Source organism: Acomys minous, assembly GCF_964271855.1.
Source record: "Acomys minous genome assembly, chromosome: 18".
In the NCBI taxonomy this organism is placed as follows: Eukaryota; Metazoa; Chordata; class Mammalia; order Rodentia; family Muridae; genus Acomys; species Acomys minous.
Window position 1 is genome coordinate 9,533,032 of NC_140501.1, and position 13,572 is coordinate 9,546,603.

The 13,572-nt window shown below is 35.6% G+C and overlaps 1 long non-coding RNA gene across 5 annotated transcripts in view; it reads left to right on the forward strand.

Annotated features, from left to right (window-relative positions):
* Positions 1-13,572, forward strand: part of LOC311589076 — a 162,896-nt gene that overhangs the window by 116,205 nt on the left and 33,119 nt on the right. For 4 of the 5 annotated variants that reach the window (XR_014776409.1, XR_014776410.1, XR_014776411.1 and 1 more), the window contains 2 exons: positions 6,329-6,428; positions 11,682-11,742. This is a non-coding gene — a long non-coding RNA (uncharacterized lncRNA). Of the gene's footprint in view, positions 1-6,328; positions 6,429-11,681; positions 11,743-12,053; positions 12,235-13,037; positions 13,125-13,572 lie in introns of those variants that run through there. The other variant, XR_014776413.1, reaches the window with a different exon arrangement.

Sequence of the window (13,572 nt, forward strand, 5' to 3'; positions counted from 1 at the left end):
CCTGTTATCCTTCCTCTGAGTGCCACCAGGTCTTCCCATCCAGGGAATGTGATCAAATATGGGTCACCAGAGTGTGTGTGAAAGTCAGACTCCACTCTCCACTCAACTGTGGAGAATGTCCTGTCCATTGCTTAGATCTGGGTAGGGGTTTGCAGTTTATGCACGTATTGTCCTTGGCTGGTGCCCTAGTTTGAGCGGGACCCCTGGGCCCAAATCTGCCTATCATAATGCATCAATATACTGTCATTGGCCTAAAATAATCTACTGTATCTAAGTTACCAGGCATTTACAACATTTATAAGTAAAGTATTTTTAAATATAAAAAAATTAATGCAATTTCAGAATGGTTTCCTTTTAAATATTTTCAACCAATTGTAACTTCAGGTCAATTCTTCTTATTCTATCTAATGTATTTTTGAGCATTTCTTCCTGTGATGCTGAAAACATCGAAATAGATTGCCATTTGTGAGATATGAAACATTCTAAATTTGTTTTCTAACATTTCTTGAAAATTGTTGTAGCCTGTCAAACATAGATCAGGTGACATTTGTCTTCGTAAATCTGGAATACTAAGAAACAAGTCTTAAATATGATATTCTAATGGTATTTCATACTTCCAAATTGTTGAAACCCAAATGTAATGCTGTACTTCAACTACCATGTAATATGTGACAAAATTATGTCATCTACCCTCTGAGGAATGAAATATTATTCCAGTGGATCTTCTATAATTTACACATTATTTTTATCAACAGAACTGTCATATTTACTATGCCAATTTAAAATGTCCTATAAATTTATTTTGCTTTATGGTTTATAAGCTTGTTTTATAGAAATGTAAAAGAAAGAAAATTTAATATGTTTATTAAATAAACAGAATATTTGGCCCAAACCTAAATAAAATACACTGATTATTATTTGGTTACAATTATTGCTTATTTCTAAGATCAATGAACAGTGTAATCAATTTCATTATATAAATGAAGGAAATTTCAAAAATCAAACTGCTTTTTTATTGAATAATTATTTGCAAATATATCAATGATGTAATTTTCTGCTTTATTTTCTCCAAAGTGCATTTTTCCTAGAAGTGCATTAACTAGCTGAAAAGAATTTTACATTATGCTATCATTACAAATGCAGATCTTGGAGCTTATTGCACATAAATGTTCCAGTAATATTTTTCATGTAAAGTATTTAATGTTTGGTATTGCTAAAATATTGATAATGTATTGTTTCAGTTTTCACACAGTGGTTTGGGAGAAAAAAATATAGGATGCTAATGGGAATCGACAAAGAGATTCTTAAAACACTTGTGAGTTACTCATATTTTACATAAGTTATTGATGTTTGTGAGCATTGCTTAGCTTGGGTACTCTTTAGGGACCATGTATATCCCATAGGAAAGAGTAGCCACATTCTCTATGCCCTTTAATTGGGGCAAAGGTTGAGAAATGCCTCAAATTTTTATCAAGTCCTGAGATTTCAAAACAAATTTGACTATGTTTTCTAACAAATTATTTCTTTTAAAGTATGCAATAACTTGTTTGTTCCCTAAACAGTGCTCAATGACAGGTCTTATAAAGGAAGAGTTATATATTTTATAATATCCAAAAAGTAATTAGTAACTAAATATTACATTGTATCCAATTTATACTAATTCAATTCTTCTTTACTTAACTAATGATTTTCATGAGTCTTACAGTAATGAAGACAAAGTATACTTTGGTTTGTTAAGACTCGTTGGTGGAAAAAGGTGCTCATCATAAGTTATCACATTATTGTATTAGCAAACACAACAGCATAGTGGTGAGAAGCACATTTACCAATATGATAGCATAAACTTTGTTTGAGTTAGTCCTTAAGAGTAAACAAATAAGAAAGAAAATAGAGTGCAGGAGTTGGTAAAAAGGCATTTAGAAAGATTATAAATTAGGAAGAACACAAGTATCTGAGTTCTGTATATGTCAGGAAAAAGCAGCAATTTGTATTTAGCTTAAGAGTAATATCATTTTAAGATTCGTCTCCAGATATATTTTATATACTAGAAGAGAATTATTTAATCCTTAATACTTTTGATATAAATATCCACGATTCAGCTTGTTTCAATGAATTTCGTTTGATATATGCACCCTGTCTATCTAGAAGTGAAAAATCTCAGGATGTTTTAATGTCAAAAAAGGGTAAATAGTGACACATAATAACTTTGGCTCCTTGCTACATGCTTTGTACTCTGTTTTTTGTTTTGTTTTGTTTTTTTGAATTCTGTGTCTCACCATGTGTGTATTTTATTTTTAAAATATTTTGACTTACATTGATTAATACATTTCGTAACATTCTCCTTCCTTCCCCAACTCTAACCATCAATTTCAAATTACTTTTTCTCATTTCTCACTCTTAAACAATGAAAAAAAACCAATGAAAATCCAAACAAAAAACCTATGATGAGGCTTGAGAGGGTCTGTAGTAATATCAGTGCGTCATTAGGCATAATGTTATTGCTAAACTCTTTTAATAGCATAGTAGCAATAAGCTTTCCTCTAAAGCCATTAAACTATCCAATTTCATGCTCTTGGACACATGAGCAGTGTCAGGGTTGGGTTCCATCTCACGGAAAGGATCAGAAATACAATAAAAAGTGGTAGTATATTCCCAAATTATTTGTGCCACTATTGCAATAGTATATCTTGCAGGAAGGTTACTATTGTGGGTAACATGGTGTGTACTTGGGTAATATTGATGGTAACTTTTCTTATCGTGTAGCACGCAAGTATCTTCCAGCACCATCAATAGGAGTCATCAGGGGCACAGTCTCTAATTGGGTATCACCTTAATTTCTCCATGTTCCATGACAGAAGAAACATATATCTTTAGCAATGAGAATTTATCATCAAGTTATAGTGAATTACCCATAGCCTTAGCAATAGTCTATTATATTGGGGGGCTCAATGAGACCCCCAGAAGTAAACCCATTCCTGGCAATGGAGGTTGTCCTTAGGAGTATATGATGTGTGGTTGGCACGTTGATTTCCAGATCACTTAGTAACGCCATTTACCTTCATTTCATATATGATATATATTAGAAGATGTTTTAAAAATGAAAGTAGATTCTTCACTCATACAATACATCCTGACCACAGTTTCCCTTCCCTCCATGCCTTCCATCTCCCCCTCCTCCACACCCCTCTCACACGTTCCATTCCACCTCCATTTCTGCATAAATGGAACAGAAAAGAGCAGACCTCTAAAAGACACCAGCCGAACAGGACAAAAGACGATACAAGAAAGCAAGGTAAAATTCCTCATTTCAATACTGCACAAGGCAACCCAACAGGAGGAAAAGAGCAGCCTCCAGGACAGGCAATGAAAAACACCCACTCCCACTGTTAGGAGTCCCACAAAAGTATCAAGTTAACAGCCATGACGTAGATACGGAGGACCAAGTGTAGACACCACACGTCCTCACACATGCTGTTTCTCTGTGAGCCCCTATGAACTCTATTTAGTTAATTCAGTGGGTCCTCCCCTCTGACTCCTGCAAACTTTCCTCTACCTCTTCCAGGGCTCCCGGAGCTCTGAGTGAAGAGAACAGATGGAGCGCTTCAACTTGGACTCTCTCTCTCTCTGCATAATTTCGTCTTTGCAGTCTCCCAAATATGTTGCTGGAACAAGCCCCTCTGATGCTGAGGCGTTTAGGAGGTTTCTATAGCAGCTGGTTGCCATATGCCCTTTTTGTTTGTTTGTTTTTGTTCTTCAGACAGGGTTTCTCTCTGTAACAGCCCTGGTTGTCCTGGACTCACTTTCTAGACCAGGCTGGCCTCGAACTCACTGAAGTCTGATAGGATTAAAGGCATGCACCACCACCCTTGGCTTTCACAGGGCTTTTCAACAGGCCACGGTGTTGATTGTCCGTCCCCAGATTCCCTTATATGCCCTGCTTCCCATGTCCCTTCCCATTTAATCATCCTCTTCTAGTTTTCCTATTATCTTTTATTACTTTTTAAATTTTGTGGTTAAGGACAGAAAAGCTTAGTGTGTTTTTGTGCCATTTTTGAAAGCACGTTGAATTTAGAGAATTGTTTAAATGTGTGAATTTACTTGAAATTATTGGGTTTATTTGAGTTATGCATGTTTATTTTACAATTATTTAAGTTATTTTTTGTTACCTTGTATGATATCATTAAATATCACTGGTATTTTATGCATAGCTTTTTTTCCTTTGAGTTTGTTTTCTTATGAAATGGCTGTAGGAACAAAAGGAGACTCGTCTAAAATCATGTAACTGCTTTCAGTATCCGTACTACCCAAAGTGAGATTGTTTTCTAAAAGAGCTTTGCTGATTTCCAGTGGTGGCAAGGAAAGAATTATCCCTTTCCCTCTGTCCTCTTCTTTTAGCTTGTTAGAGTCCAGTGTTGTGCCCCATGTTCTGAGATTCACATCACAGCTTCCTAAAAGCTGTAGAAGCATACACCAAATAGTTTTCGTCTTAATACAAAATGACAGAAATTGTATAGAACATGAATGCTGGTATTATCAGGAGGTTTCATGGACAAAACTAAATGTAGAAAATGATTCCTGAGTCTTTGAACAGCAACACGGAAAGATGAATAAATAAGAACACCACTTCCTATGGTAAACACCTACAATCACGGGATAAAAAGGTAGTAAAAGAAAATAAGAATTTCATTTAGGGCAGAGAGAAATTTCATTCTGAGAAGTGCCCCAGCTGCTGCCACAGCAGCTATGCATTTCCTGAGTAGCTGAGCTGAAGGATGGGACTCAGGGGTAACCATTTTTGCAAAGATGCTTTTGGAAAATTCTACAGAGAGCATATGAAAGAAGATAGACACAGGGAAGGCTGTAACTTGTGGGGAAGACTCTGGCATGTATAAAAACGACTGAGTTAGCCGCAGCGGAAGTTTGAATGAGTATGGTCTCTGTAGACCTGTGTGTTTGAATGCTCGGCCCATAGGGAGTTGCACAATTAAGAAGTATGTCCTTGTTAGAGTAGGTGTGGCCTTGTTTGTCACTGTGGGGGTGGGCTTTGAAGTTTCCTATGCTCAAGCAATGCTCAGTGTGTCACAGAGTCTCCTGGTGCTTGTAGGCCAAGATGTAGAACTCTCAGCTCCTTCTCCAGCACCATGCCTGCCTAGACACTGCCATGCTTCCCACCATGATCATAATGGATTAAATCTCTGAAACATTAAGCAGTCAATTAAATGTTATAAGAGTTGCCTTGGTCATGGTGTCTCTTCATAGCAATAAAACCCTAAGCCAGCCATCTCTTATCTTTTACAAGAATCTAAATTTGAGCATGTCAGTGTGGAGAGTTTATTGTCTCATATAAGAAAACCAAAAATACCATATTACTAACTCACAGGAAAATTTAAGCGTTTTTTATTTTGTTACAACATAGAAAAATGTCTTGCACTAGAAAGACAAATCTTATCCACATTTTTGTGTGGATAAGGGCATTATTCCAGTTAAAGTAAATAATGAATCCAGAAATAAAGAAGAATATGACTGACCCGGCTTTTAGGGATATTACATTCTAGAGAGAACAACAACAACAATAAATAAGTGAACAAATAAAAATGAACACATTGAGGTAGTAAAGAGAGATATTGAAATATCTATGATACAGAAGGTGGGTTAGTCAGCTGTTCCTTCTTCACAGAAGATAGTTGTTGCAGTTGTTTTACTAGGATGGCCTAATAATGTTTATTATTAGGACTATAATTATTATTACGGCAGTATTTTCTAACCCACTAGCAATCAATCAAGACACAGAAACCTGTTATATTTTAAAATAGCCTTAGTTAACCTGGGGCAGGACAGATATTAATTCCCTAAACTACTTCCCATAGTGGGTCAGGTATGGGACACCTGTCCTAATCCCATGCCATCTGATTCTAATAATTTCTGTCAAGCCACCTCCCATCCATAATCCCATATACTTGCTAACGTTCTTCATCTTGGCCAAATCCTCTATCTACGCCAGCCATGTGCTTCTTTCTCTTCCACCTAACCCATTATGGCACAGACTCCTTCTCCTCTTTTCTCCTCTGGTCTCTCTTCTTCCCAAGATTCTCCCTGTCTCCCCCAGCCCTGGAACCTTGGCCACGCCTATCCCATTTGTCCTGTCCAGAAGTGATGGGAGTAACCAATCATTATATCTACAAGATGCAACCCATAGCTGTCACTTTTATTTGACCAGGAACTTATGGCTAGAAAGTTTATAGGCCATAGAGGAGAACCTACTATATTATGCTAAAGAATGGATATAGTATTAAATTGACTAATCATAACTTACCATTCTACCCTATAGATTGAAGTCTATCCCAGCTCTCATTTGGGAAGCTTCTATTTGCAATAGATGGAGAGTAATACAGTGAACTGGGACTGAACAAGTTTCTGAGAATACGAGAGTAAATGATGCTCAGCCGTAAGGGCTACACACTGCTGAGAAAATGTATATTTTTCATCTGTTGGGTGAAATAGTCTGTACATTTACATTAAGTCCAACCAACCCTAGTATATTTTAGGTCTGAAGTTTTCTTACTTGTTTTTAGTTTGGAAAACTTTTTAAAATATGAAAGTGGATGTTGAGGTCACTCACTATTTTTGTATCAATACCTATTTTTGGTCTTTTATTTCTCTTCGTGCTTGTTTTATGAATTAGTAGCATCAATATTTGGTCCAAAAAAAGCTTCAAATTGTATGTGTTTTGATGTTTTTTCCTTTTAGTAATATGTTGTGTCCCTTTTTATTTCTTCTAGATAGTTTTGCTTTGCCGTTGATTTTATATGAACAGGTAGATTTATGCCTGCTTGTTTACATTTTTTAATTAGAAATTAGTTTTCCATTCTTTGATATTCAGCTTTTATGTAGCTTTCTGGATAAGTGTGTTTTCTGAACATAGCATATGGTTTATTTCTGTTTTTTTAATCCAGCCAATCGTTCTGAATCTTTTTAGTGGTGACTTGAGATCATACACAGTTATGTTTATTATAGAAAGGGGTTTATTATTTTCTGTAAATGTGTTAGGTGACAAACTGTGTTCCTAGATCATTAGTGTCTCTTTACCAGTATCTCTATTCCAGTAGTAGTTTTGAGGTTCTGATGAGGTGCTATTGAAAATATTTTTCCCCATGTCTAGTTTGTGCATCTGTATCTGCAGTTGTCAAAGTATACATTCATATGTTTGCATGAATAATGAGATGTTACATCTTCCTTCCTGTAGAATGTTCCAAGAATTTCTGCAATGTGGCTTGGGTTGTCATAAAAAACCTTAATTATCATTTGCCCTTTTAATACCTTTATTTCTCCATCAATTTAGAAAGATGGCATTGCAGGTTGTAGTATTCCCGTCACAGTTGTTTGTGTTTAAAGCTGGTGAATAAGCACATAAACATATATTACAGAGTAAAAGTTTATAATCTAATGGGCAGCTGCACAGCCTCAGAATGCTGACTTAAATTGTTCAGAAGTTCACTGAGATGGACAAATTAACGTCTTGTTAACTTGTGTGTGTGTTGTTTTCTTATTTCCAAGCTTTTTATTATACGGCATTCTTTTAAAAATTGAAAAAAGGGATAAATAGTTATACCTCTTCCTCCCAAGTCTCAGGGATCAGTGTGAAAGGGGAGTAAAAAGAAATTGAGGGCCAGAGGTGATGAATGCTTACAAGGAAACATTATCTTCTGAAAGCAGCAGGACAGCTCCATGTATGAACTCACAATGTTTGCAGCAAGATGCACAAAATCATGGGAGGCCAACCCAAACAAAATTCCAGTATGGAGAGCAAAGTTTGGTTTATAATCCCACAAATACTTTGGCACTTTTAGCTATGGCTAGCTTCCTCGTAGAAGGATAGACAGTTTTCTCTAAGTCTGTAGCCCTGAGAAGCTGCCTACCCTGCAGTGTTAAAACCACCTATCCAAGATTCACTGAGCAGCACAAATTCATCCTGAAGGAATAAAAAAAGAAAAGGACACAGCTTTGAATGATTAGGAAAGGATCTAATAAATTGGAAAGAGGGATTGGGGAACATATATAAGAGTGTTGCGTGAATATTTCAAAGGTAATAAAAATACTTAATATATTTGCATCTGGTTGAAAATATGTGGGTTGTCTGATAATTATTTACAAATTATTTAATTTTATTGTATATCTAAATATTGTTGAATAAAAATATTTCACATGTGTTTGAAAACTTTTTGGGTTTTTTTTTTTTCTTGGTAAGTGTAAATGCTGGCCTCTTTTTGACTAAACAGTAAACTGATGTTTGTTATTATTCAAATAATATTATTCAAAACTTTTTAATAATTTCTATTTCTATAACACTTTATCAAGTGTTAAAAGAAGCATATAAACATCTGCCACACTGAATAAAGGTTTGTAAAATGATCTTTGTAGTTATCACAAGCTGCTGATCATTTCTTTAAACATAAGTGATGGGATGCTCCCTTCTCCCTTAATGATTAAGGATTAACAATATCTTTATATTCCTCCCTTTGCATCATTTCATCCTTTGTGAAGCTACGCTGACATTTCAAATGTAAAAATGTATTTCCTGGTGATATTGTAATCATGCTCTTTCTTCTCTCTGGAGTTGGTTGGTTGTTAAATTGTACCTTAAATTTGTGATTGAGTCTCCTTTTATTTTCAAATGGGCATGAGATAACTCCTCTGATTATTTTTTACTGAATTTTTATATTTTGTTTTTATTTTTCTTATCTTTGGATTTGTCTCATGTAATTTTTTGTTTTGTTTTTGCGTGTGCCTTCATGTTTGTGTGTGAGATAGATAGTGCATATGTGTGCACATTTTAAAAATATTTTTGTGTTCTCATGTATCTCGGTGTATGCATGTACATCTGAGTTAGTGAGGGTGTGTGTGCATATGTGTGTGCACACATGTATCTTGTTGGGTGCACAGTGTGTGTACATGCATATGAATGTGAGTACACCCATGCCGGAGCATAAAGGTGAATTTAGAGGAAAACCGCGAATATGGTCTTGACCTTCTATCTTGTCTGAAATGGTATCTGATGTTTGATACTTAGTATTTTGGGCCAGCTAGTCGGTCAGCTTCTTGGTTCTCGAGTCTTCATCTCCAGGCTTGTCACAGAAGCAGCAGAATTATTATTTTTTACTTCCTTCATATATTTATTAAATTTCATTGAATAGTTTTCAACCATTGAATCAGACTTCTAATTTTTTAATTTGATAATCAACACTTGGTTTTGATATATATTTTACATATTATTAAATACAGTTTGCTAATACTTTGGTGAATATTATAATCTAATTTGATATAATGTAGTTTTCATATATGTTTTGTTGATTTTTGGTCTCATAATTATGTCCTTAAGATTAGTTGAAAATATATTACTTTTCTGTATTCCTGAGCAATTTGTATAGAATTTTTATTAATTTTAAATCTTTTTTTTTTAATCATCAGTAAAGCTCTCTTAATCTTAAATTCCTTCAGTGGAAAAATTTACTGTCATATTAATTTCTTTCACAGGCAAATAATGGCTGAGGCTGTCCCTTTCTGATTAACATGCAATACGTTTCTTTTATAGCGTTCTAGACTGTGAGATCTATGGTTATGAAGCACTGTCTAGCCTTTGCCCATCACTACTTAAATATCAGAATATCCGTGGCAATGCCCTCATTTTCATTTGAGAAGCTCAGATCATTTTCTTCTTACTTTTTCTTTGATCATATGTAGCTAAAAATTAATCAATTACATGAGCTGTGTTTATCCCAAAATTCAAACAAAATGAAGTCTCTATTTATTCATGTTCTTCAGATTGGCAGGTGGTTGTAGAAGCCGTAGGTAGTTTCCTTGCTCTTTAATTACAAATCTGGCACTTAAAAGTGTTAATATGCTACAGTGGATAATTACATCTTAAAAGTGCCTGGGTTTCCATTTTAACGCCTGATGATTTCAGTTGGTGAAAGTGTGGAGTAATACTTGAAAACACTAACGGCAATAGAGAACCCGCATTAATTCCAATGAGATCGTTTACATTTTCTAATTATTTCTGATGAGCCAAGAGGAAATGTAAAATATCTAAATTTATTACAAACAATTTAGCTTACTGATTATTGTGATTTGCATTCTATTTACATATTTGCTTCTCAGAGCTAAATTAATGCCAACAAAACTATACAAGAACTTCTAGTAATTAAGTTAGAAATAATTAGTCTATTCCCTACTATCCAATGTGCTAGTTTACATTTTTTTCTCCAGGATACTTAGCATAGGAAGGCATATTACATATTTAAAATTACTCTTTTTATTAAGACCTTTCATGTAGTTGTGAATATAGTTGTAGAAACAAAAACAAGAGCAAAATATCTGCTTTTCAGTAGAGATCAAGAAGATGTGGCTAACACATTTTGTCTCTCACACACAGGGGATTCCTCTTTCCTTTTCTATGTATTTCATGGTCAAACACTTCTTGAGTTTAATTAAGCTGAAAAGCTGTGTTAAATCTGTCTTTGGAGGTTTAGAATCATACCAAAACCATAATCCTAGAGATAAAGGACTTCGCAGAGGCTGGATCAGACCACTGTAACCACTTATCCAAGCAAAAATCTCATCCTCTGGTTGGTTTAGGCCATAGCCCAGGCTCTGTCACATAGTTTGTGCTTATTCAATATCTTTGAACCTAATGGAAGGTATTAACCACATCTGAACAATCCCCCAAAGGAGTTTAGTGTCACATATATTTTATTTTGAGCCTGGACATTATCAAAGCCGTCATTCCTTACACTGAACTTCAATTTGCCTCCTCACACCCTTGACCCCACTGTGCTATTTTTGACTCTTTAAGATGAACAAAGTCACTCTAATCCCTTTCCAATCACATACTCATAAAAAATCTATCAAAAGATAGCTCCCAAATGAGTTTTTCTAAGTCCCCAATCCCATAGATTGTTCTCCAGATGCAGTGCAGTCTACTTTGTATTTTGGTTAGAATCAGATTTGTCAGGATCTCTGTGAAGTTAGGGAATTAAACAACCTAAACAGCCTATGAGGATAAGTTTGTGAAAACTCTTGAGAAAGCATAGTCTGAGCATCCTGAAAATGCTCAGGAAAAATATTATGTGGTGGGTGTGTATTGTAGTGTTAGGAATTAAATATCAAAAGAAAGCTTTATTTATTCTTCAAAACTAGAGTGCCATGTGTCATAACTCATCAAAATCACCTCTTAATAACTTGGAAGCCAAAACGTAGATATGTTATAGATTGTGTTGTGTCTTTACTAAATAGATGATGAAGTCTCAACTCTGTTTCCTGCATAGATGATATTTTTAGGAATGAGTTTTATTACAGATGAATTTAAGTTAATCCAAAGTTACTGAGACAAAGGAAAGCTAATTTTTTATTGGTTTTTTTTTATTGTGAAATTCAGACAAGGATTATGAGATAAGCATTATGAAAACTCGAAGACTGAAGTAAGGAATCTAGAGAATAAATAACTTCCCAGATCAATGGAAGTTGCAAGAAAAGAAGATGTATTCTTAGAGTCAGGAAGGATCATGGCTGGAAGAAAAATGATGGAGTCTTATGATCCTTCTATCACTTGATTTGTGACGCATAGTCTACAACTGTGGTATGAAAAATGTACCAATTATTTTACGCTAAGTTTTTCTTTCTTACAGGATCAGGAAAACTAATTCGGAATAGGAGAAAAAGAAAAACACTTTCCACTTGCTATAACAGGTTGGTTTCTGCCCTTAAAAATTAACTTTATTTTCTTATACTTAGATTTTTTAAAATATACTTGAAGTCCCTATCCAGACAGTCATTTCAATAAAAATCTTCTCTTTCCTTTCCTCCTTCCTTCGTTTCTTCCTTCCTCTGTTTCTTTCTTTGTTTCTTTGTTTGTTTCTTTCTTTCTTGTGGATATAAATAGTGAGCATCAAGTATCAGGAGCAAGAAAACCTTCTTGAACAAAAGAACAGTGATATAGTAGATGGCAAGTAATATTAAGTTGTTTGATAATATCACACTGCTCTCTCTTTGTTTATTAGTATAATAATAGGGAAAATAAGAACAAGTGGCATCAAGGGACATTAAACAAAATAATAAGGTTCAGCATATCGCTCCATTGAAAGATTACTTGCTCAGTGTGCCTGAATCCTAGCTAAAACTACCAGGACAATGAAAACCGAATGGGTTACATAGTGTAATGTCAGCACTCAAAGCATGAAGGTAAGAACACTAGAACCTGTAGCCTATCTTTGACTACATTACCAATTTGAATACATGGGACCCTGTATTTATTTATTTGTTTGTTTAATATATTGTATTAATTTATTCATATTACATCTAAATTGTTAGCCCATCCTTTGTATCCTCCCATTCCTCCCTTCTTCCCATTTTTCCCTTACTCCCCTCCCCTATGACAGTGACTGAGAGGGACCTCCTCCCCCTGTATATGCTCATAGGGTATCAAGTCTCTTCTTGGTAGCCTGCTATCCTTCTTCAACATCTACCCAGACTGTGAACACTGTAATTAGGAAGTGAGATGAATTCTGCAGAGATGATGGGGTGAGGTAGGGAGTCCCCTTAGGTGTTGTCCTAGGGAACGGGTTGCTCAAGGAAAGTATCTGAGAAGGGAAACTTCAAGTTGGTAACAGCGTGCTCATTCCTATGGAGAGGGAGTCTTGGAGCACTAATTTGGAATCATGTCTGGAATATGAAGGCATTGTAAAGAGTTTAGGATTGGGTAGTGTCAAGCCTGAAGGAAGGAAAAAAGTAAACATAAGGAATGTTGCCTGTGTATCCCTGGAGGCCAGAAGACTATCTGTAACCTCATCCCTTAGGCCACAGCTTGCCAATCTTGATTCGCCCACCTGTTTACTGAGGCAAACTCTTCCAATGCCTTGGGGCTCATGAAGCAGGCTAAGTTGTGTGGTCAGTGATCACTGGGGATTGTCCTCTCTGTGTTCCCAGTACTGGGATTACAAGCATGAGTAACAATACTCATCTTTGTATTTTAATGTGGGTTCTAGGGATCAAGCTCCGGGCCTCCTACCTACCAGCCAAGCTTTAACAACCTTACCAGCTGAGCCATAACCCTACAAACAGTAATAAGTTACAGTGGGTAAGTTTCCAAGATGACATTTCAAATCTCCACCTCCCATTGACCAGTATGTTTATAAAATTTCACCACCCGGAGTGTGCAAGATACATGTAAATCAAGCGAGATATCAATAATTTCTAGCTGGTATCATATCAGGTGAGCCTGAGATAATCAGGCAAACTTCACAATAATAATGGATCAGCCCTTTATCACACAAGAAAGACAATGTGATCGTCCATTGTAGTAGCCCACACAGGTAGCTCTCTGAACAGCAGCCCTCAGTATTATACCCATTAGAGGCTTGCTTGTATTCTAATGAAATGTATGTATTCTAATGTACTCTAATGATGTAAACTAATTGAACTAATTGTATTCTAACGGATTTGGATGGGTAGGGAGTTGGGCGGAGGGGAGCTTATCCAGGACGGCTTGGAGAGACAAAGAAATGATCAGAAGATATTGTA